Here is a 7196-nt window from a genome sequence, read left to right on the forward strand (position 1 = left end):
ATTGTTTGACGTTCGAAAGGAGGCGCATGAGCGACGGTGGATGGGTTTTGTGAAACAGCCTGGTGACGCTGTTGTTTCTTTGGTTAGAGAATTCTATGCAAATTTGAAGTGTAAACATGAGCAATTTCATGTACTGGTGCGAGGTAAGCGGGTAGCTTTTGATGGGCATACCATTAACACCCTCTATGGTATGTCATCTATAGATTAGGATGAATATTTGGCATTCAAGGCAAGTGATGTGGACTGTGATGAGATTATTGCCACTCCTTGTGAAGAAGGGGCACAGTGGAAGATGAAGAATGAATCAGTGGTGCATTTTCCTTCCGGGAAAATGAAGCAAGACGCGAGGTCTTGGTTTTTTCTGATAGCTGCTCGTGTGTTGCCCACCGGCCACACTTCTGATGTGACAAAGAAATGGGCTGTCCTGACTTAAATTATTGTCACGGGAAAGACGGTGAACTTGGGGAACATCATTCAGGATTCCATTATTGTGGCGGTTAAGGGCACCACGACTGGTGGATTGTCGCACCCTGCTCTGATCACAGCACTTTGTGCACATGCTGGAGTTACATGGGGTGCAGATGAAGAGCTTTTTAAGGTCCAGGGACCTATTACTGGGACTACACGGGAGAATGTACCGCTACCTCTGAGAGCAGCAGCACCTCAGGATCGCCCTGCTAGTAGCAGCCAGCCACCACCACTACCACTTCAGGGAGCTGATACGCTTTATGATGAGCATTTGACACGTTTGGAGCAGAGGCTAGACAGTCATTTCCATCGGACTGATCAGTTCATGGATTATATGGTGGATTTCACGACGAGCCTTGCCCAGCGTTTTCTTGGATCCAGCGAGTATCAGCCGTTTCCCCAGCCTCCTGTTTGGCCCCCTCAGGGTGATGACATGGACGATGACCACTGACGGTCATTGTTGTAGGTATGTGTATGTTCCCTGTTATTCTCGATATATTGCACATTGAGGACAATGCACATATCTGAGTTTGGGGGGGGGGGTGTTGTTGTTTTGGATGAATTGATTGTTGTTGACATTGAAGTGAAGTTGAGTTGCGAGTTTGATGGGTTGTTGCATGCTAAATTAGTCACTAGTTCCTGCATCTGTGTTTTTAGTTTTCTCGTTCGTATTGTGTTTCTGCATGTTTTGTTTTTTGTCTGTTTTATTGTTCGTTTGTTCGTTTTTGTGTTTGTTTGTGTGTTTGTGTTTTTTGAAAAAAAAATGTGAAAATTAGAAAAACAAAAGAAAAATGTCCTATGATGATGAAGTTGGAAAAACAAAAAGTGTTTGTAATCTAGTGTTGGCGACATTGTATCTTGAGTTCTCACTTTTTATGCACTATAGCCTTGACTATCGATACTCCTGATAAGTAGAAAAAGTATGTGGATTTTGTAAGTGGATTGGATAATTTGATTCTTAACTCTGGTGATTTATGCTCAAAACCGAGGTAGACTGATACAAGCATAGAAATGATTTTGGAAAAATTTAATTGATGACTCCATCCGGGTTAGGAATAAGGGACTGAAATCCTAGTGCCTTATGCTTGACTAAGTATGCGGATTAAGTGGGGTTGCAAAAGTTAAAATCTAAGTTTTCTTACATCTTCATACGGGCTTGGAAAGTGTTTGAAATCCTATTCACTGTTCCATGCTAAGTTTGCGGAAAAAAATAATGGGGTTGATGCTCCATCCGGGCTATAGACGAGGGGATTGAAATCCGAATTCTATCTTTAGTTATAGCTAAGTTTGCGGGTAAATTATGGGACTAAAATAAAAATAAAAATAAAAACCGGGAGTAAAATCCGGTAATTTTGATAAAAAAATGTAATCACTGAAAAAAAAAAGAGTCCTTTTGATTTATGCGAGTAGAAGATGAACTTGGTTGAGAGTATTCTAAAACTAGAGGGCGGGGTTAATGACTCTTTGAGGCCTACTGGTTGCATGATTTGATCGAAATTTAGGTGGGTAGATGGGATTGGCTAATCACACACACACGAGGACTCTTGAGAAAATTAGCTACACATGGATTAATTGTTGAACATCTGAGGCCAGTTGGGTTATTCTAGTTTTACTGCTTTCTTGTGTTTTTTTTTAATTCTTTGTGTGTCTTAGTGTTTTGTTTGTTTTGTTTTGCTCGGGACTAGCAAAAGTCTAAGTTTGGGAGGATTTGATAAGTGCAATTTTTGCACTTATATTTTATATGAATTAGCTCGGCTTTTGTTGTGTTTTGAGGGATATTATGCTTTTCTTTTGTTGTTAGTGTCGGTTGCAGGAGTTCAAGTGATATTTATTTTAGTTGATAAAAAGAGTAAAAAAGATGCAAAAAGAGTGAAGAAAAGAGAAGAGGAAAAATGAATTTAAATTGATCAGGTCAGCGCCCCAGCGCCTGAATTCCAGCGCTCCAGCGCTACACGGAGTCTTCCGAAAGGTGAAAAGTTGAGGAAATAGCGCTCCAGCACTGTTGAAGAATAAAGTCGGGTGCTCCAGCGCCGAAAGACAGCGCTCCAGCGCTAGGCAGTGTTAAGAATTTTGGAAAGTCTTGATCGAGTTTTTAAAAGGATTTTATGACTTATTTTTGAGGATACGAGGGTTTAGAGAGTTTTCAGAGCATAGATACGGCTATTGAGAGTTTTGGACTGCACAAGAGCTCGAGAATTTGGTACGAAGATGGAAGACGGCGACATCCGGCGACGAAGAAGTTTCATTCTAATTCGTTCTAGTTTCTCTTTTAACTCTATTTTTCTTATTCTATGGATTGTTGGAAAAACATATTTTGTTTGATGTTTAAAATTATTATGAACTAATTTCTTAGTCTAGAGGTAGACGGATCTTGACTGGAAACCATGATTGACATATTTTGATTTATATATTTAAATTTCTTCGCACAGTTTATTTGTGTTTTCCTGATCTTAATGCTTTCAATTTACTGGCCATAGATTGAATAATAATTTATTTAGAATCTATCACTCGAGAGAGGAGATTTTGAATACGCTTAGGAAAATACATCTTTGGTGTTTATATTGTACGAGAGGCATATAACTCCATAGAAGTCATTAGAAGAATTCTTGCGCTATTTACCGGATTTAATAATTGAACTTTGATAGAGATATTAAGTTTGTTATTGAATACGAATTTCTACTTGACACTCGAGAGAGGTAGTATAAAATAATAGGGATTCTTGGCTAATAAACTAGAAGAATTGATAATTGAACAATCATTAGAAATAAATTGTGGTGGACAGTCAAGTGAATTCGAACCTCTAGCATTCATCGCTTATTGAATTTTCATCTCGTGAACTCGTGGTTATTTAATTTTATTTCTTGCAAATTTTAGTTTCATAAAAAAATCAAACCATTTTCGTAGCTCTACATAGGATTAGGATTTTATTAGTTACAAATATTTGATATAATATCATTTATTCATTCTCCGTGGGATCGATCTGGACTTAAATTCCTATATTATAACTTGACATCGATCTGAAAAAGACAACGCGGAAAAAACGTTGTTGTATCTAAAAAAGATAACGCTTTTTAAACGTTATCTTTTATAAAAAGCGTTGTCGTTTCTGGAAAAGACAACGCTTTCTAAGCGTCGTTGTATCTGGAAAAGACAACACTTAAAAACGTTGTCTTTGTACAAATAAAAAACAAAAAAAAAATAATTCACAAATTTTCAATATTATAAATCACTCAAAATTCAAAAATTTGTAAATTAAAATTTAATATAGTCTTCCAATATTATAAATCATTCAAATATAAAAATAGTCGAATTCTAAATTAATGAACACTAGGAAAAAAAAACTATGCATTAATCTCAAAAAACTTTGATTCCTTCCTTCAGCACATGTTAGCATCCCGAGCTTTCATAAAAGCTGCAACAATCTCTTTTCCTTTAATTTGTATCTCCATACTGTAAATTATTAAAAATAAAAACAAACATAAAACAAATATGAATAGATTAAAATGAAAAGTAAAAGCAAACACATATTTATCAGTAAAGAACATGAACTACGAATAACGAAAATATCACTAAGCGATTCGAATTATCAAATGAACTATGAATTACGAAATTATTACTAAGCGATTGGAATTATCAAGTTGTGATCCATTTAATTAAGGAATGCAGAAATAGCTTCTTTCCAGATACTAGATTTAAAAATAATGACTTTGTTACTCAATTATTTAATGAGTGATAAAGTTTGTATACCTCCAGTAATAGCCATCAATGTTCCTTCAGTTAGTGCAGCAACACCGATGATACCTCCACGTTTCCATGCACATAGCCCACGAGCTTTCTGGTGATCACGTTTCCAATCATGTACAACAGATTATTGAAACATAGCTTCTACTCACAAATTCATTTCTGTCATTAAACTTAAATTGAAAATTAAATTAAAATAGCTATTGACGCCCCTGTTTTAGAGACTCCTAGAAATATCATAAATAAAACAATTAGCAATATTCATGAGGATGAATCAACGCAAGAAAAATGAATAAAATAAATTACATCATGCAATCAAAATACAATATACAACCGAAAAACAAGAAAAGGAACACAAAATCATCTTCAAAACTGTAAACCAATTGCATCAAAACATGCATAAGATTACTGAATTAACAAAACCGAAGCTAAAGATGCATATAGAATCATGCTGCCAAGAATGTATTCTATTTCCATATGCATAAATAATAGACATAAACACTGAAAAATCAATCTCAAACAAAATATAAAACACAAACATCTTCAGTTTATATGCACAGGAGATTAGCTACTGCTTCCATTTCCATTTGCAGAAAGAATAGACATAAACACTGAAAAAATCAATGATTAACAAAATATCAAACACAAAAGGCAGAGCCACATAATCTGGCCTTATCTGGTCAACTTTATTATTTGTACCTTCTTATGCTTAATATGAGTGAAGGTATCTTTGTGCCCCTCCAATATCCTACACATGAAGCCATGAGATGCTAAGTGAACATGAAATAGTAACTAATAATCATATTAAATGCTGAAACGAATGACAATGGATTCGGTTAGATACTTGATGGAATCCTTGATGAGCTCAAAAGACCCTGAATTTATAAAGACAACTTCTGATACATTGATGGTTTCGGTGCAAACATATCCTGAATAACAAGACACTACAAATTTCAAAACATAAACTGAATAGTACAAAAGCATTGGGTTATAAAATTTGCAAGCTCCATGAGAAATCAAATTATAAAATATGAATCAGAATTGACAATATTAAAAATTAGCGATATTGTTAGCAATGTTTTGTTTCATAATCGTCCCACTATAATTTCACTTGTCCAAACATGCGACAATGATATTCAAAACTAAGTAAGATTAATGTAGTTTTAGCCATCGGGGTATAGCACGCACGATGGTCCATGGATGTAGGCACTCGTGAATCATGATTGATGACATAAATCCTATATTATATTTTCGGTTCCAGTGAAGCCTGAAAATACTACTCTGCATCCTCCCAATTCCCATCAAAAATCATGTCCTCAAAATATTTCATATCAAAGAAACAACCTGTCTCTTGCTCAAGCCTATTTTGATAACGGATGCAGAGTAAGTTACAATGGTAATAGAAATAGTAGTAAAGTGTAAGAGAAGCCATATTATGAGACCTTGACGTATCGGTTGGAGCCATGGCAATTCCTACAGCTTATGGTACCATGACCTTGAAACCAATATTTAGCAAGAAATAAATAGGTGAAAAACAAGCAGGTTTCGAAATTAAATGAAGATCAGAAAATGTTGATATTTCTCACTGCACGTAGTCAAAGTTACAGGTAACTGTAGCGATCATGTTACTTTGTGTTGATCATAATATTGACCAGTAAGCTACTAAAACGACGAAAATGATCGCATGATAAAACTAGATGCTAAGTGTAATAATGTTAGTCGAAGATTCCGAGAAAAGGATATGATAGTGATCACCTGGTAGAGGTGTATTGGGTGTGTAGATCAACTTAAGAAATGAAGCATCTCTGGGAAGGATGCGTCTACAAAATCTTAAAAGAGTTCAATGAGCAAAAACTAACTTATAAACTCACACCCTTTAGTCTGAAGAAATGTAAATTGCCGTATTTGTGTCGATTTGTTACCCTATCTAGTAGGAGTTTGACTTTAAATCGAACCTTTTCCAACAAACGATGGCAAGCTCAAGAAAGAAAAGTAGCAAAAAAACTTACATGGATCCATCCGATGAGGATAAGGGACTCTTCATTTCGACCTCGTTCACAGTCTGGCACAATAAAGTAACAATAAATAAGTAAAAGTTTGGAAAAGGCAACACACTGTGTTTAACTAAGCAACCATTAATAGTTTCATTCTTAAAGTGGAACCACATGGGAAAGGAAAAAAAATGAAAGACGAACAACACGAAAAGCTTCAAATTCTTACAGAATTGGAGGTAGACTTTTATTTTGGGATTATTAGATTCGTCACATAAAAGGTTCCAGACTCCTGCATCATCCATAACATTTTTTTATACCATCTTAAAAAACCACATCACTATCAAATATTCTGGTAACCTCACTTTTTTATAAAAAAAACAAAGGATTTTATAACTCACGAGAAAGGCACCAAGAACTCCACATGTTTCAAGATTCTTGCTGGTGTTGTCGCTTGCAAGGTCAAGAAAATCCTCCATCAGCCGTGCTGACTAATTACTGTTTACATGTATCAAGCATTCATAGAATCATTAAGTCATTTACAAATTCTTGGATTCGATTTTCGACGTAAAAGAGTGATCATGTAGCTTTTAACTTACCATATGGATGTCCTTTAGATTTGTTGATCTGGTTGATTACTAGAAGAATACTGCGAGCATGATTCATGAAACTTCGGGAGCACCTGGCAGAGGCCGCAAAAATGAGATTTCGGGAGCCGGAAATGACTTCGTGACAACACGCACGTCCTGAAACAGAGTTAATCAGCCATGAAAAAGTCTAAAAAAATGTGTGCTGATTATTATTTATAGCAGAAACTTAAGGAAAATCACTTATTGCTGAAAGAAACATAACATCTGGAGGGGAATTGCCTTCAGAACAACATCCAACTGGATTTCTTCAAAGCAAAACAACCATTTTTCGCAATTTGATTTTCAGCAAGATTACCAATATGAATTAATAAACAGAGTTAAAAAATGCAACACCTCAATCTACAGC

General features: G+C 35.5%; 1 long non-coding RNA gene across 1 annotated transcript; it reads right to left on the reverse strand.

Moving 5' to 3' along the window:
* Positions 1-6115: 6115 nt before the first annotated feature.
* Positions 6116-6692, reverse strand: LOC140886173 (uncharacterized). The gene is made up of 3 exons (XR_012151453.1): positions 6602-6692; positions 6430-6492; positions 6116-6271 (listed from the first exon to the last, which is right to left on the reverse strand). It is a non-coding gene; the product is annotated as an uncharacterized lncRNA (long non-coding RNA).
* Positions 6693-7196: the final 504 nt, after the last annotated feature.

Source organism: Henckelia pumila, chromosome 3, assembly GCF_033568475.1.
Source record: "Henckelia pumila isolate YLH828 chromosome 3, ASM3356847v2, whole genome shotgun sequence".
NCBI classification, from domain to species: domain Eukaryota; kingdom Viridiplantae; phylum Streptophyta; class Magnoliopsida; order Lamiales; family Gesneriaceae; genus Henckelia; species Henckelia pumila.